The 18,069-nt window shown below is 49.8% G+C and overlaps 1 long non-coding RNA gene across 1 annotated transcript; it reads left to right on the top strand.

The window, feature by feature from the left end:
* The first annotated feature begins 355 nt into the window (after positions 1–355).
* On the top strand, positions 356–8,971 carry LOC124698268. The gene is made up of 4 exons (XR_007000917.1): positions 356–608; positions 8,192–8,271; positions 8,369–8,442; positions 8,540–8,971. It is a non-coding gene; the product is annotated as an uncharacterized LOC124698268 (long non-coding RNA).
* Positions 8,972–18,069: the final 9,098 nt, after the last annotated feature.

The raw sequence follows: 18,069 nt of genomic DNA, 5'->3' as shown, positions 1-18,069 counted from the left end.
GATGACAGATAGATATACTCTGGGCCCTCTCGGTGGAATGTCGTCTAATTAGCTTGCAAGCATATGAATGGTTCATAAGAGATGACATACACTACAAGAAAACAATCACGTAAAGACGTTCGCCATGGGACGCTTTTATTTTCGTCTCTGCATGTAAAACCAAAGGGCTGTAAAGACGTTCATTAAGACGTTATACATATCGTCTCATTTCACGGCAAATAATTTTTCTTCCTATTATTTCCAGAAAATCCGTAAGCCACCAACACAGCCCACGACTCCCATCTTCAAGACTCATGTGTCTCAGAAAAAAAACCTAACCCAAACCTAGGCGTGCTGGTGCTGCGTGCAAGTCCTACCGCCGCCGCCCCCAATAGATCTCCTCTCTCCGGCGAAATGTTCTGTTACCTTCTCCGAGACAAATCCCCTTCCGCACTCATCCTCCTCTCTTCAGGATCCTCTCCCCCCGCCCTTTCTGCACTCATCCTCCTCGGTCTGGGTACTTTCCCCCACAGCCCCGAGGCAGTGTTTGGTGTTTGTCGCCTGAGACAAATCGGAGTCTGATACACCGATATTAGTCTTATCCATCTCCCATCAGGTGGTCCAAGATGGTAAGCAACCTTCGCTAGCTTCCTCGTAATCTCCCGTATAAGATACGTTGTATTCTGTGCCTATACTGCAATTCAGTGATTCAAGTCTTCCTTGACATGCAGAAAGTATAGTACTGTATTGGTCTAAATTTCTGATATGTCTCCAAACTTTTATGCAGAGCTCTTGATTTTTGGGAGCCAAGAGCGGAGAGATGAGAGAGCCTGAGACACACCCTTCCCCCGCGCCTCGGCCGTTCCAGGTCGGGGCGGCCACCCCCAATCCCGCGGCGGTCCTCTTCATCCAGCCGCCGTCCTGCCCGCCCGCCCCCGCTACGGCCCAAGCGGGTTTGGATCTGCGGTTCGGGCTCGTCACGCCGGAGATCGTGGCGTCAGCATCCAAGGCGGCTGCAGATCGGCGAGGGAAATCCGGCGCCCTGCCGGAGATGGGAGCGCCTTCAAGGGCGTCTGCGGCTCTGCAGCAGGCCGATGCGTCTTCAAGTCCGTCTGTCCGCCTCGAGGCGGCTGCTGCGCAGGGCCGGGGCAGCGCCGCGTGCCCTGCAAGCCTCCCGCCTCCTCCACCGCTGCGGGCGGGAGATAGGCCCTGCACCCTTGCCGATCTGGAAGCCCAGAGAGCCCTTCCCCTAGCTCGCGCTGCTGATGGCCGGCTGCGCTCCATTATTGTTGCCTCCAAGGAGTTCAAGGAGGAGTTAAAGCAGCTCGGCACCCAAGATCCGGCCGATTCTTGGCAGGAGGTCCGCCCCAAATTCTGGTGGCGCAAATTCAAGCATTCCTCTTTGGGATTCCGGCGTGTTGACCAGCGGAAGGATGCCTCGGTCGATCTCTTCAAAGGGGCATGCTTCCGTTGCCTCTCCTCTCGCCATTTCATCAGACAGTGCAAGGGTGTACTCCACTGTTTGGAGTGCAAGAATCCTGGCCATCGCGCTCGGGACTGCCCCTTGCGGCGGTCACCGACGGTCGGCGCGGCTTCCCAGCGGCGGCCTCCACAGTTCGCGCACAACCATCTGCAAGCAAACGCTGCAGCTGTGCGGATGCCTTCACCAAGGAGGCGCTCGGCGTCGGAGGTGGAGCCTGGCCACCCCTCCAACAGGCCGGGGGAGGTGTACAGCTCTTCGCTGAGCACCCCGGCGATGGAGGTGGCTGCCACGGAGATGCGTCGAACACACCTCGCCATCCTCGTCTCCGACACCAGGCTCAACATCAGCACCCGCTCCATCACCAAGGCACTCCAAGAGCGGCTCCGCTTCCCGTGGGAGGACATCCACGTCTCCGCCTCCTACCCCGATGACTTCCTCGTCAGGTTCGCTCAGCCTTGGCAGCGGGACGAGGCGCTCGAGGCTGGCATCGTGCTGCTCCGGCGTGGTTCTTTGGCGCTCACCACCTGGTCGCCTACTGCGCGCGGCCAGCCGAAGACTTGGAGGTTCTACTGCAGGCTGGTGCTGGAGGGTGTTCCGCTCAACGCCTGGGAGGACGAGCCCACCATCAACGCGGTGATAGGCGGCGCTTGCGAGCTGGACCGCATCGAGCGACGCTCGATCCTCAAGGACAACACTGCAGCGGTGTTCGTTTGGGTTTGGTGTCTGGACCCTGACCTGATCCCCAAAATCAAGCCACACTCCATCCTTGATCGGCCAGCCGAGCGACGTCACGACTTGCCTGAGGGGACGCCGGCGGAGGAGGGGCGTGATGGCCCGCTGTACAGGATCCTTGTCCATCTCGACAAGGTGATCGACTACACCCCGCTGGATGAGGGCAGTCGTCGCCGCGGTTTGGTGTGGCCGCAAGTCTTCCGCAAGGTCTGGTCCTTTGGGGTGGAGGACGGCAAGCCAGGGCCTCGGACGAGGCCAGTCCGGGACAGGTTGGGACCTTCCAGCCACAGTCGTCGTCGAGACGATGACAGAGATGAAGACCGGCATGGGCCTTCTCGCCGTGGTGACCGTCGGAGTGGCGATGGAAGGGACTACGGTGACAGCTCAAGATATAGCTCCGAGCGACGCCACCAGCATCATGAGCGTCAAGACCGCCGTCCCAGCCGATCACCCGATCGGCGTCGACGCGGAGACCCTTCTCGGCATCGTTCAAGGAGTGCTGGGCCTGTTGAGCGTCGAAGCCTAGATGCGCCGCCTGCCCTGACTCAGCCAAGCCAAGCGGCAGAGGTGATCATGGAGGAGGCCCGTACCACGGCGGATCGGAGCAGAAGGCGTAGAAGCCGCTCTCGAACGGCGGACGGCTCATCGGCTTGGGGCAGCACTCCCTCCCCACCACCTGGCCCGTTGGCATGGGCATGCATGCCGAGCCCCGGACCCTTGTCCTTGTCCGGCGGCGGCATTGCCGGCGGCATTGCCGCAAACGCGGTGATGGCCATGGAGAAGCGCTACCCCAGCCCGGACAACCTCGCCCACTTCTCCGCCTCTATTCCGGCTCCTCCATCTCCGCTGATTCCGTGGGATGAGCTTCGGGCTGGAGGGAGTGAGTTCCTTGCCTCTCTGCGGTTTGAAGATTCTGGGTCCGCCAACATCGTCCAAGACACTGCTTCGGAGGAGCCAATGCTCCAATTTCCGTCGCCGCCGCACCTGAGGTCAGCGCTTCACGGCGCGTCGGCCCAGCTGGATGCTGATCACTGGGCCGGTTTCTTCGCAGAGCACTCCGGAGACTTTGCGCCCTCGCAGCTCTTGGTGAATGATTGGCAGAGGAGCTGGGTGGATGAGCCGATTCCGGGATTGCCGTATGGGCCAGATAGAATGTTGGTTGGGGCAAAGCAGCCCTGTGATGGATTCATGTTTGGACCTGGGATGCTGGAGCAAGATCAAATGCAACAGCCTGCTTCTTCAGCCTGGCTCGCGACTCCGCCGGAGAGGATTGTACAAGAAGTAGAGCCTCGTTCACCTGGGTGGCAGCTGCAAGATATTTTTGCCACACCGCCGGCGGTGGCAACCTCCAGGAGTTCTTCCTCTTCTTCGGAGGACCTCGACGACAATGCGCTGAATGAGGTTACCCTGAAATCCAACGCACTCCGTGCCCTCCGCGACGCCAAGCTGTGTGGTCCGGGCTCGATAGAGGAGCTAACCGAGGGGGTGGAGAAGCTCCAGGTCGACCCCAAGACCTCGCTTGTGAGCAAGTTCCTTGGCCTTCTGTCCCCCTCCCTGCTTGGTTTCCCAACCAACAGCAGGCCAAAGAAGAAGAGAGCAGCACCTAGGAGCCTCCTCTGTATGGATACTGCAGTCCGCAGAAGTGAGCGACCGGCGACCAAGTCCTCCACTATGCTTGCCTCGCGGCGAGCACAAGCCAGCGTCTGCAAGCAGCTGGGGCTGATTCAGAGAGAAGAAGAGTTCAGTGATGAGGTTCAAGGTCAGTACATGCGCATGTTCAGACACCCTCTGTCCCAAGGCAACATCCAGGGCCTTGCAGTACTGGCGGAAGCTGCTGTTCGCCCTGACTTTGTTCTTCCTGAGCATGACATGCTTGAGCTGTTGAGGGAGACGCCTACAGCTGTGTAGGTCCTTTCCCTCTGTGTCGATCAAGTGTCAATGGATTGTACAACCTTTCGTTTAGATGCTCCGTCTACGGCTGTCTCGTCCTTTACCTGTAGCTGGGCTGGACGGCCTGCGGCGACTTTGTGGTGCGTGTGTGTAGTTCTGCTGATCTGGGGCCTCGCCCATACCTGTAGACGGCGTGACCTCCATCAGCATTTGTGTGTTGTTCATTCAGTCGACTACGTCTCCCCTCACCGGCTGCGCCGGATTGTAAGCTGCATTTGTCGTCATAGTCCTCATGTTGTCACAACTTAAACTGCTTAATTGGAATGTTAGGGGCCTGAATGATCGAGCAAGACGATCTGTAGTGAAAAACTTGATGTCCACTTCAAGATGCTCCATCTTGTGTGTGCAAGAGTCTAAATTGGGGGCACTTACGAGTAATGACATTTCAGATTTAGTTGGGCAAACGCTCAAGGGCTTTGCCGAGCTTCCAGCAACGGGAACGCGTGGGGGAGTGCTTCTCTTTTGGTGCATGGACAGGTTCCACGCAACAAATGTTGATGTGCGCGAGTTCTCCATCACGGTCACTTTGGCGGATCGCCATTCTGCCCAGGTTTGGAGCCTCACAACAGTCTACGGCCCTTCGGACGATGCTAGGAAAATGGCGTTCCTCAATGAGCTGGTGGCCATCCACACGCAGATTTCCGGCGCCTGGATGGTAATCGGAGATTTCAATCTCATTCTGCATGATTCGGACAAGAACAAACCAAGGGTAAATAGAAGTTGGATGCGGAAATTCAAATCCGCGGTTGATGCTAGTTTCCTTCGTGAGATCAAGTTGGTCGGTAGGCGCTTCACATGGAGTAATGAACAAGACGACCCGACTCTGGTGCGTCTGGATAGAGCCTTCTGCAACTCCGAATGGGACGACATGCATCCAGCGGCGAAGTTGTTGCCACAGGCTTCCTCCATGTCGGATCACTGCCCCCTCTTGCTAGTACAAGACTACATTGTCAAAACACCTCCGAGATTCCGTTTCGAGAGCTTTTGGCCGCTCTTACAAGGGTATAGGGAAGTGGTGCAACAATCTTGGAATGAACATTGCCCTCTCACTAACAATTTCGCCGTGCTCGACTTCAAGCTCAAACGACTTGCAAAGTGCTTGACCAGTTGGGCCAAGAATTACATTGGTGACATTAGAAAACAGATGCTTGTAGGACAAGAAATTATCCTCAGACTTGACACAGCACAAGAGCATAGGCTACTTTCTGTGGGGGAGAGGGAGCTCCGTTCTGGCCTAAAGGCTCGGGAAGTTGGGCTGGCTGTCATCAATCGTATCAAAGCTAGGCAGAGGGCAAGAATCAAGTGGCTCAAGCTTGGCGACGCCAACACTAAGTACTTCCACTCAAGGGCAGCCCACAGGAAGCAAAAAAACAGGATCCAATCCCTTATCACGGATACCAGAATCGCTACAACTCCGGCTGAAATAGAAGAAACCATCTATGAGCATATGAGCAATATTGTCGGCACGGAGCTACCTTGCACTCAAAGGTTTGACTGGGGTGAGCTGGGGCTTCCAGTACCTGATTTATCCGCCTTAGACGCACCGTTCACTCTTGAGGAGCTGAAAACTGCGGTCTTTGACACGCCTTCTGACAAGGCGCCTGGGCCTGATGGGTTCTCGGCGGGGTTTTTTAAAACCTCGTGGGGCGTGGTGAAGGATGATCTGTTTCGTGCACTTTGCAAGTTCTACGACATCAATGATCCTTCCTTCAAAAGTCTGAACACCGCCTTCTATGTCCTGCTGCCTAAAAACGAAACGCCCAACACTATGTCACATTACAGGCCTATCAGTCTGATACATGCGTTTGCCAAGCTGATCTCCAAAATCCTCTCTGCAAGACTGCAGCCTTACATGGACGAGTTGGTCTCTCCGTGCCAGAGTGCCTTCATTAGCGGCAGAAATATTCAAGACAATTTCCTTTATGTCCAGAACCTTGCCAAGCACTACCACCAGACCAAAACGCCTGCATTGCTTATCAAGTTGGATATTGCTAAGGCGTTTGACACGGTGTCTTGGACTTATATTTTGGACATGCTACAGGCTAGAGGTTTCCCTGTCCGGTGGAGGAATTGGATCGCGTTGCTTCTCAGAACTGCATCGTCCAAGGTGCTCATCAACGGAGCTCCTGGACGTCTCATCGAGCACTGCAGAGGTCTTCGGCAGGGGGACTCTCTCTCCCCTTTTTTGTTCGACCTTGTCATGGAGCCCCTTCATCGACTGCTCGACCTAGCATCTGGAGCTGGGATACTCTCTAAGCTCAGGGGCTCGAAATGCACTTTCAGGGCGTCACTTTATGCGGACGACGTCGCGCTATTCATCAACCCCACGCTTCAAGACATCCAGGGGCTGCAGGACATTCTTGCCGGGTTCGGTAATGCCACCGGACTACTAACGAATCTGGCCAAGAGCTCCATCACGCCGATCGCTTGCGACGACGTTGACACCAATGGGCTAGCACAGAATATTGGCATCCCGGTCCACTCCTTTCCTTGTGTATACCTTGGGATGCCCCTTTCAATTAAAAAGCTAACCAAGGCTGATTGGCAAGCGCTACTTGATAAGGTGGATAAGTACTTGGCTACTTGGAAGGCAAAAATGATGAGCAAAGCAGGAAGATTGGAAATGCTGAATTCGGTCCTCTCCTCTTTGCCAGTCTATCTTATGACTATCAATGAGATGCCGGCTTGGGTTCGTAAGGAGTTTGACCGCAGACGTAGGGCCTGGCTTTGGGCGGGTGACACAACTTGCAGTGGCGGCAAATGTACAGTAAGCTGGAAACAGGTGTGCAGGCCAAAGTCCTTGGGGGGGCTTGGGGTTCACTGTATCAAAGCTTTCGGCGCATCACTACGCCTGCGGTGGCTGTGGCAGAAATGGAAAAATCCTAACAAACCATGGACACACATGAGGTTACCTTCTTCCAAGAAGGATAAGGCACTGTTCGCGGCAGCTACACAGATCACGTTAGGGGATGGGTCCAAGGCTGTGTTCTGGACGGATCGCTGGTTGAGGAATCAAATACCAGCCGAGATTGCTCCTGAGATCTACAAAATTTCCATCAGGAAGAACCGGACGGTTAAGGAGGCTTTGGAAAACGAGAGGTGGCTACTTGATCTACGCCACCACCTGGATGTTCAGCACTTGCCTCAGCTGTTCAGGCTAGCGCAGCTGATTGACTCGATCCACCTCACTGACGAGCCGGACGATATCACTTGGAGGTTTGGTGCAAAGCCTTATTACTCTGCTAGATCAGCTTACAGGCTGCAATTCCTGGGAGCTGTTGCGACTGATTTCAAGAAGATAATCTGGAAAGGGTGGGCGCCGGCAAGATGCAAATTCTTCATTTGGACGCTGATGCTTGAGCGGATACTTACGGCTGATAAATTGCTACAAAGAGGATGGGAAAATGACTACTTCTGCCCGTTGTGCAGAAGAAACCTAGAGACAGCATCTCATATCTTCACTGAATGTCCATTTACTCTCAAGGTTTGGGACCACATGGCGGTGGCTTTGGGAATTGACGCTCTAAAACCTACCAACTGGTTGGATAAAGAGTTGTCGGTTTTGGAGTGGTACAGGAGCTTGGTGGGTAGGCAAACCAAGTCCCAGAGGAAAATCATCTTTCCGGCATCGAACTTAATCTGCTGGGAGATTTGGAAAGAGCGTAATAGGCGCATCTTCGAGAAGAAAGAGCTTCCCTTTACAGGGTTACTAGTGCGCATCAAGGATGAGGTCGACGTCTGGAGACTTGCTGGAGCCCCGATTCCTCTAGTGACCCAGTATGGTGGTACACCCTTTGATCCGGGTTAATATGTGTAATAGGACGCTCCCCGAGGGTCATGCTTCGTGACCCTCCTCCCTGTAACCTTTTTCCCCTATCGTAATGAAATAGCAGCTCACCTGCTGTCATTCAAAAAAAAAAAAAAAATTTCTGATATTATCCATTTATTTTTGTAAGTTATCGAGTGCAATATTAATATTTGTCTTGGGTTCCACTACAAACTGGATTTTATAGTAATGGAACGGCATAATCTGATTGACTGATGCAGGATTGTATGTTGCTGATGACTGAATGTGCCCCAATAGTTTGTGTCTTATTTAAAGTGCAGAAACATAATATTAATCCAAGGTAACCAAACGTTCCGTGCATATGATTTCCACCAGTCTATAAATTCAATCTATATTTTTGTTATACACACAACTTGTATTTATTATGTGATGTACAGACTTATTCATCAGAAAATGCTTCTACGGAAAGAGCTACTCCTCTAAATAATTAGTACACAACTATGCGGCAATTGTAAGATATTACCAGATACACAATGAAATTTTCTTAGATCATGTTGTATATTCTGATGTTGCCTATTGTATTGGCATGCCCTATTTTTTACTCATAGGTTTTCAATTGAGACTATGAGCTACTTGAATGATGTTTGTACAGTAAAGTGTAGAGGGTCACATGATTCAAGTGCCAAGGTTCAGAAAATAATCGGTTTGGACATCAAATTACTCTAGAAAAGACAACTTGACCTCTAATTTTAGTATTTGCAAAACCAGCCTCTGTTTTACTGGTCATTATTTCGTTGCAGTTGTTCTCATGCTATCTTCAAGATATCTGTCAAGCAAAAGGAGACCCCAAGTTCTACAAATGAGAAGAGGCTGCCTTTAAATGAAGAGGAAAGATGGAGCATTTCCCCGCACTGCGACAGATAAATTAACCCGCCTTCCGCGTTTTTGTTAGTAATAGTTTTATTTCTGAATGATGTTATCTTAAGCCGGAATATTAATGTGGAAATGCTATGTATTCAAGGCCAACAGCTATTCGCTCTCTTGCAGGACTGCGGGAAGAAAAAATAGAACTGTTACGATTGGTACGTCCAATATTTCAAACATATATTCTTCTAAGTTGTATTGGCCGACTTGGATTTTCTCTAGCTTGATTACTTAGTAAAGCCCTTTATCTCTGCCATGTATTTTTCTGCAGCTTGCATTAGTCTACTGATTCAAATGCAGAGGAAACCACTAAGGTATGCCATTCGTACTGAGGAAAACAATAATATCTGACACCCCGTTTTTTAACTTTCTTTCTGAAATAACATATGAATCTCGAATTAGCCAACGCTCCTCAAATTTCCTCTTGTGATGTTTGTGTGTCAATTTTTCTAGGGAAATATGTATAATTAACTAACGTATTCTATATATGACACTTGCAGGTTTTTGGATGCAAATAAATGACATTTACAACTGCTGTGGACCTGGATAAGATACTTGATGTCTGCATGTCCGAAACTTCTTAGATAGGGCCCAATATTTAGAGATAGAAAAATATGAAAATGTATGTCAATTTGTACAAATTTTAAGTGTGTTTGCACCATGTTCATCCTTGAACCTATTGCCAACTTCAGCTTCTCTTTAATGATAAAATTACTTGTCACTGAGCTGATTATGTATGTGGGTACGATGTAATTCTGTACATGAAAATGTTTCATTTGTGGAGGATCTTTAGTGCATAATACATGACGAATCATGATCACATTTTACATCCATAAAAAAATTGTACCAAAACAGGAAATTAACCGTGAGATCACTATCCTGATGCTACACAAATAAAGTATATCTAATTATTTATTTGAGACGCAATAGAGCGTTTCTACGGAGTGTAGAGACGTCTTGACAAACGGTGTATCAAAGCGTCTTTAGACATGTAGAGATGCATTGTGAGCGTCTCATAATTATGTTAACACGCATGGCAAAGCGTCCCTACAATCTTTGTGACGGTGCATAAGAAGACGCTTGAGAGACGTTTTATGAAAGCGACTTTACGATGCTATAGAGATGAAATATAGCGTCACAAACCATTAAATTGGACGTCTTTATATGCCTATTTTGTTGTAGTGATACCACGGTACGAGTAAAGAGTACTTGTGAGAGACGAGATTGAACAAGGTATGGAGATACCGATTATCAAACCTCGGACAAGTAAAATATCGCGAGACAAAGGGAATCAGTATCGTATGTAAATGGTTCAATCGATCACTAAGTTATCGTTGAATATGTGGGAGCCATTATGGATCTCCAGATCCCGCTATTGGTTATTGGTCGGAGAAGAGTCTCAACCATGTCTGCATAGTTCACGAACCGTAGGGTGACACACTTAAGGTTTGATGTCGTTTTAAGTATATATGGAATATGGAATGGAGTTCGAAGTTTTGTTCGGAGTCTCGGATGGGATCCAGGACATCACGAGGAGGTCCGGAATGGTCCGGAGAATAAGATTCATATAGGAAGTCATTTTCTAAGTTTGAAAATGATCCAGTGTATTTATGGAAGGTTCTAGAAGGTTTAGAAAAGTCCGGAAGAAATCACCATGCAAGGTGTAGTCCCGGAGGGACTCCACCTAGCTTGGCCGGCCAGCCAAAGGGGGGAGGAGTCCCAGGTGGACTCCACCAAAGGTGGCCGGCCACCCCACCAAGGAAAAGGGGAGAGTCCCGCCCCAAGTAGGATTCGTCCATATGGCAGTTTTGAATTGGGGTCTTATTCGAAGACTTTGGACAAACCCTTGGGGGTTCCACCTATATAATGAGGGACAAGGGGGTCCCAGGTGGACTCCACCAAAGGTGCCGGCCACACCAAAGCCACCTTGGCCGCACCCCATAGAGGCCGGCGCCCCCCTCTCCCCAAACCCTAGGCGCCCTCCTCCTCACACCTCTCCCGCAAACGCTTAGGCGAAGCCCTGCCGGAGATCTCCACCACCACCGCCACCACGCCGTCGTGCTGTCGGGATTCCGAGGAGGATCTACTACTTCCGCTGCCCGCTGGAACGGGGAGAAGGACGTCTTCATCAACACCGAACGTGTGACCGAGTACGGAGGTGCTGCCCGACTGTGGCACCGTCAAGATCTTCTACGCGCTTTTGAAAGCGGCAAGTGATCATCTTCTGCAACAACGAGATCTAATCTCATAGGCTTTGGAAATCTTCGAGGGTTAGTCTCATGATCTTCTCGTTGCTCCCATCTTATAGATTGCATCTTGGCTTGGTTTTCGTTCTTGCGGTAAGAATTTTTTTATTTTCTATGCTACGAATCCCATCAGGTGGCGCGCCTACCCTAACTAGGTGCCCCACCTGCCCTCTTTTGTCTCTCCTGGCCCATCTCGTGAGGTCCAAGTGCTCTAGATGCTTCTCTTGATGAAATATTGGCATCCCCAAAGTCCTAGCTCCATTTAACTTCGTTTAGGTCCCTCAAAGCTAAAAAAATACACAAAACAAGGTTTTCCTGTCCTGTAGGGTTACAACCAAAATAAAGGGGATCATTTGAAAATCCTCAAAAATCAATATAAAACATGGATACAACATCATATATGTTGCACATATGTGGGAATATATGTCAACAAACTACAAAGTTCATGCATGCATTTTACATGCATCAGTGATCTACTTCAGGTGTTCCCAGGGGCTCACTGGAGCCATTGGCATACTTGTCGGTGGCGAGGACAAAGGAAAAAATCTGTTGCATCTATGAGTAGTTGGTAATTGGGTTGTTGAGGAACTCGACGTCCTTTGGGTGGGTGTAACACATAGGGACAAATAGTTGGTTAGTCGGGAAGGTTACCGTTAAGTTGTGCAAATGAATTATTGTGCAAGTGAGAGGTTAGTACTGAGACATGTCCTATGTAGCGGTCGTCCTCTAGGATGATTGTGTGAGTGTCCTTATCATATCCGGCACTGATGAGGTCTCTCATCTTGCTGATATGGATCTACCTGGCTCTCCACTTACGCAGGTGGTTGCACACTTGCGTCCTGCTGGCAATAGTCAAAGATCTTCTTGGCAAAATCATTTAGATGTACCTCCTTAAACGTCTTCTCTGTCGTGATGCCACTTTTGATGATTTCGCACATCTGTTTCAGGACGAACAAGGAGAGGTAAAGCGGCCACTTCATAGTGGACTTGCCCAACTTAAGCCCCCCGCCAGTGGTGTGGGCTCTACCAACCTTGCTCGTCTTCTGCTTGGCGTTCAAGGTTCCAGCTGCCAGGTCATGTTCATCAACAAGCATCGAACACATGTGGGCGTCGTCTTCATATCCGCGTCCTACGGGTAAGTGAGTGCTAGATGGGTCTCAGTAACTAAGGATATATTGCCCTAGGTATGAATCAGGGCCTAGTCGAAGTCATTGAGGGTGTACACCTAGGTAGGGGTCAGTTACAAAGCCGACATAAATCAGTTGAGGTACAATGTTAATACAGTACATAGTTGCAAGATATATGTAAATGTAGCACACAAGCATGTACATCACCAACATTACGACTAGATCTACCACAAATACTTACTAATATGACACACATGAGGTTGATTTCGGCCAGACCTACATAGCAAGTACTGAGACAAGAGATGGAATAGATACCTTCAAGCAGAACAAAGGCTACACGAAAAGAAATCGTACCAACATAGCACAATGTACACGTACTAAGCAAGATTGAGTAAAGATTACTATCTACAACCTACAATCAGCTCAGATCTACCTCAGATCTACCGAATCAACTACTCCGATCTACGACAGTCTCACATATCATACATAGCTTGGATTAGGAGAAGAACCGCTTCCCGAGCTCGGAGAATACGTTGAAGCCCGCTCGCCGCCGCCGCCCAGCGCCTACCGGTGTAGTCTCACTGGTAGAAAAAAGCCCTTTAGTCGCGGTTCGCAACTGCCATTAGTCGCGGTTGCGCAACCGCGACCAATTAGGCGCGACTAAAGGCCCCCCCTTTAGTCGCGGTTCCTTACGAACCGCGACTAAAGGCCCGTCCACGTGGGCGGCAGGCGAGCGCCAGGGCGGAGGACCTTTAGTCGCGGTTCTTCTGGCCAACCGCGACTAAAGGCCTCCGCAGGGTTTAGGGTTTAGCCCCCCTCCCCTAAATCTGGTTTCTTTTTAATTTGTATTGTTTTATTTCTTTTGGGTTTTAATTTTGAAGGAGTTTCACATATTCTACGGTACTACATACATGCATATGAATGTACAATTTCAAACAAATTTGAAATTAGAACCAAAAAGAATTCAAGAGGAATATACAATATATATTCAATATCGGATGACCATATACAATTTTGAACAAGTTTCCATCCATAATTTAGGGCATATGAAGTTCTACGTCCTCTACATAGAGTTCTCCTCTAGGATCGATGACTTCCCTCGCGAACCATCCAGCTAGTTCCTCTTGAAGTGGTCGGAAGCGAGCTTCTGGACTAAGCGTCTTCCGGAGGTTATTCCTCTTGATGTTGTTCTCACACTGCTGGTCCCGCTCATTGGTGTATCTCCGGATCCTCTCACAAACATAGTATCCACATAGATTGGTCCCCGGTGGCTGAGTATCCCCAGCCGTCCGCAGTGCCCTTTTAAATTGTAGCTCTTTTTTGAATTCACCGACCTTTTCATCTACGAACCGTCTCCAAACCCTACGAGGCAAAGAAAATTAAATGAACAAGAGAGTTATTAATTAGTTACTTGATATTAGGAAATGATGAACGAAATAGGCCGATCGATATAGAGCGCAAATGAATGAAAATAATTACTTTTGCATCATTTTTCTCATGTCGGCCCAAAGCGCCGCATCCATATTCGGAGAGTCGTGGACGAGAAGCTGTGGAGGTTTGAAATTGAATTACCATCAGAATCCGGTGGAACCTGCGGACACGATACATGCACGGTCATGCATAACTCATCGATTAGCCACATACCATGCATGGAGTAAACAAAAGAGAATGTGCTCAAGACAGAAACACTCACCCAAAATGGTAAGGAAATAGAATATCACTTTTGAGTTCCTGTTTTCTAAGAAACCGCGATAGGTCTTCCTCCACGTCGGCGGGGTGGTGTTCTAACACATATGAATTAACGATTTGTGGGTCAATGAACCCAACATCATGGATGTTCCTTATTCGCATTTCCCGCTTCTTCATTCTGCATAATAGCGTACACAACAAGATAGTTAGGACAATATATATATATAGTGCAGGCAATGAACGAGATGGGGTAGAAATTAATAAATCACTTACAGAACGTAGCAACTGATGATAGATTTGTCGAGCTCGCGCAGATTGAACAGTTGGAACAATTCACTCCGATGAATTTGTACATAGTAATGTTTGAAGTGATGCTCATATCTAACTTCCGCATAAATATATTCTTTGGCGTTTTTAAGTTTTATGTAACCCTTGTACCAATTTAGCAGACCTTTCATTTGTCGAGGTAGATCCTCTTCCTGCGCAGGCTCGACGAGAGGGCCATTCTCCACATATGTAAATACTACTTCCTTCGTTGGCGCATCATCAAGGCCTAACACTGCACGAAGAGTGATACCTAAGTTGGCCGCTTGTTCTGTGGCACTCGCCAATCCCTGTGCTGCCGCAGCTGCTATGATTTCGGGGGCATCCGGACCGGCGGCTTGCACTATGAGCGGGGCGATCGATTGTTTACTTTGTTCCCCGAGCTGGGCAACTTCTTTCCCCCTTTCTAATTTTTTCTCGGCCTCCTCCAAGGCTTTCTTCTCCTGCTTCTCCGCCAACTCTTGGTTCCTCTTGAACGCGAGTGCTTGCCTACGAAGTTCACGTATATAGTCGTCAGGCAGATTCTTCGCGGCTTGGGACGGTGTGTTCAAAAATGACTTAGCCCATTTCTTTTGCTCATCAGAAAATACTGGCTTGGGCTCGCCCTCTATTTTCTTCTTGCAGGTCGCCTTCCATTTCTCTAAATCAGCAGCCGCGCCCGCCTCGACTTCCTCGGCACTACTTTCCCAAGGCCTCCTGGGGAGAGGCTTCAGTGATGGCTCCGGTACCTTTGTTTTCTTAGGTACGTAAGGGTCCGGGTTAATAATCCAGGACTGCTGCTTCTGCTTCTTCGCCGGAGGTGGATTGGGGGCGGCGTACGCTACCCGCCCGGGGCGGACTAGGGGCGGCGGCTGCTTACCCGCCGGAGGTGAATTGGGGGCGGCGTCGGCCCTCGTGAAGGAGGTGTAGGTGAAGCACCACCACCACCACCGCCACCGCCGCCACCACCACCACCGTAGGGGGTGGACTTGTTGGTGCCTCGCCCGGAAACTTGATAAACTTCTTCGCCATAGAATGAACTGGCGCTTGACATCTCCAAGTCTTGTCGCCCCTTCAGGTGTAGCAATGTCAATGTCCAGGTCCTCAAACCCTTGGACTATGTCCTCCACCGTGACACGAGCATAGCCATCTTGAATGGGGTTGTTGTGGTGGAGTGCTCTAGGTGGTAAAGCACTGCCGATGGCTACCTTCATGGACATGTTCCCGATAGGATAATACGAGATGACATGCTTTCATCTCCTTTATATCGTCCACGGGGTAGCGAGGAGGCTCCGGTGCAGTAATTTCGACCACCGAGGCTCCGGTGCAGTAATTTCGATCGTCGGTGCACCAGCCGATGGGGCCTCCGTGGAAGCCACGCTGCTTCTCCGCGGCTGGCTTCCGAGATCCAATGGATGATCTTCATGCTGCGCCCGAGCTGCATCTCTTTCGGCTACTAGTACACTCACGGTTTTCTTCATCACATCCATTTCCGATACCAACTGCGCCACAACATCTGCATCCCGATCCATCTTTCTCTTACGGCTTCTGTAACCGTACGGGTCATCGTTCTGGGGGAACCCTATTTTCCACGGAATGGGCCCCATGCCTCGTACACGTCCTCCGTGTTCAGGATTCCCGAGGGCTTTCGTCAGCGCGTCGTTCTCTCTGTTGAACTTGATCTTCCCCTCTTGAGCATCCCTCATTGCCTCAATAAGCTTTTCGGTGGGTTTAATTATTTTGCCCCGGTAAACACACTCCCTCGTCTCCGGGTTCAGCGATCCCCCATGCCCGTACCACCAGCTTTTAGCCCTTGGGTCCCATCCCTCCGTACCTGGACGGATTCCTCGCGCCCTCAGCTCGTTCTCCATCTTCTCCCACCTAGGCTCCCAAAGGCGATACCCTCCTGGCCCCATAATATGATTGTACTCCTTCTTAGCCGCATTTTCCTTATTTTTTTCGATAGTTCAAGGAACTGCTCCGATTTCTTTTGCTTCACAAATTCTGGCCAATCATGTTTCAGTTTCTCATATTGTCCTTTGAAATCCGGAGTCTTGTTCTGGTTGACATAGTCACGGGCTAGATTTTGCTTGAATTTCCGGAATGCATTGGCCATCTTTCCAAGAGCGAACTGTTTGAGTAGCTTCCTCCTCTTCTTGTTTTCCGCAATCTTGTTACCCTCCTCATCTAGTTTGTGGTATTCCGGAGGTAGGACGACATGTTCCAGAAGCTTTTGCAAGCAATCTTTTTTTGTTCTCTTGTCGACAAAAGTGAAACCAAGACGTGCCTTCTTTGGCTCATTCCACTCTCGGACGGTGATCGAGACGTTGTCTCTAACAACGGCTCCGCATTGGTTGATAAACTTGGTGGCGTTCTTCTCGGGCTCCGGCGGCTTGCCGGTTGCACTCGTCGACAACCTCGATGGTATATATTTCTCCTTGTTTCAGCGTCTTGGTTGCGCCACGCTTTGACGACGTACTCGATTGTTTCGATGATCCGGCCGAGGGCTAAAATAAGAAAGAGAGTCGCGCGCGTTAGTACACACATATTTATTCAAATCGGTTAGTTTGCATCACCAGAGGCTCAATGTATATATATACCTCGGCGCCGGAGGTGGTTGCTACTTCCAATTGAAGATCGTCGTTTATCGACGTTTCTTCGGCATCATCTTGCCGACGGCGCCCTTCATCTTCACCGTCAAGGTTCAGATAAGAAGAGATATCATCTTCTTCTTGTCCGGTCGGCACATATAGAATATCGCCGTTTATGATGCCGAACATATGGTCTTCGAGCGTCCAGATCATAGTTGTCCAGAATCGGGTCAGCTCTATCGTCCGCCATATGTCAGTCCTGAAAACATGTAGTAAAAACAAATTAATTGTGTATATGCATTATCTATCACATCTCTTCTACATATAAAGAGAGACCGGTGGCTGATACGTCTCCAACGTATCGATAATTTCTTATGTTCCATGCTACTTTATTGATGATACCTACATGTTTTATGCACACTTTATATCGTTTTGATGCATTTTCTGGAACTAACCTATTAACAAGATGCCGAAGTGCCAGTTCTCGTTTTCTGCTGTTTTTGGTTTCAGAAATCCTAGTAACGAAATATTCTCGGAATCGGACGAAATCAAGACCCAGATTCCTATTTTTCCCGGAACCATCCAGAACACACGAGAACCACCAGAGAGGGGCCACAGGGCCCCCAGATGATACCTTGGCGCGGCCAGAGGGGGGGCCGCGCCGCCCTATGGTGTGGCCCCCCTGTCAGCCCTCCTGCGCCGCCTCTTCGCCTATATAAAGCCTCCGTCGCGAAAACCCTAGGGCGTACGACGAAACCCACAGAAACCTTCCAGAGCCGCCGTCATCGCGAAGCCAAGATCTGGGGGACAGGAGTCTCTGTTCCGGCACCCTGCCGGAGCGGGGAAGTGCCCCCGGAAGGCTTCTCCATCGACACCGCTGCCATCTCCACCGCCATCTTCATCACCGCTGCTGCTCCCATGAGGAGGGAGTAGTTCTCCATCGAGGCTCGGGGCTGTACCGGTAGCTATGTGGTTCATCTCTCTCCTATGTAGTTCAATACAATAATCTCATGAGCTGCCTTACATGATTGAGATTCATATGATGATGCTTGTAATCTAGATGTCATTATGCTAGTCAAGTGGGTTTTACTTATGTGATCTCCGGAGACTCCTTGTCCCACGTGTGTAAAGGTGACGAGTGTGTGCACCGTGTGGGTCTCTTAGGCTATATTTCACGAAGTACTTATTCATTGTTGAAGAGCGTAGTGAAGTGCTTATTTATATCTCTTTATGATTGCAATGTGCATCGTATCACAAT

Source organism: Lolium rigidum, chromosome 3 (genome assembly GCF_022539505.1).
Source record: "Lolium rigidum isolate FL_2022 chromosome 3, APGP_CSIRO_Lrig_0.1, whole genome shotgun sequence".
In the NCBI taxonomy this organism is placed as follows: Eukaryota; Viridiplantae; Streptophyta; class Magnoliopsida; order Poales; family Poaceae; genus Lolium; species Lolium rigidum.
Note: the sequence above shows the minus strand (reverse complement) of the source record. Positions and strands in the feature narration are given on the sequence as shown.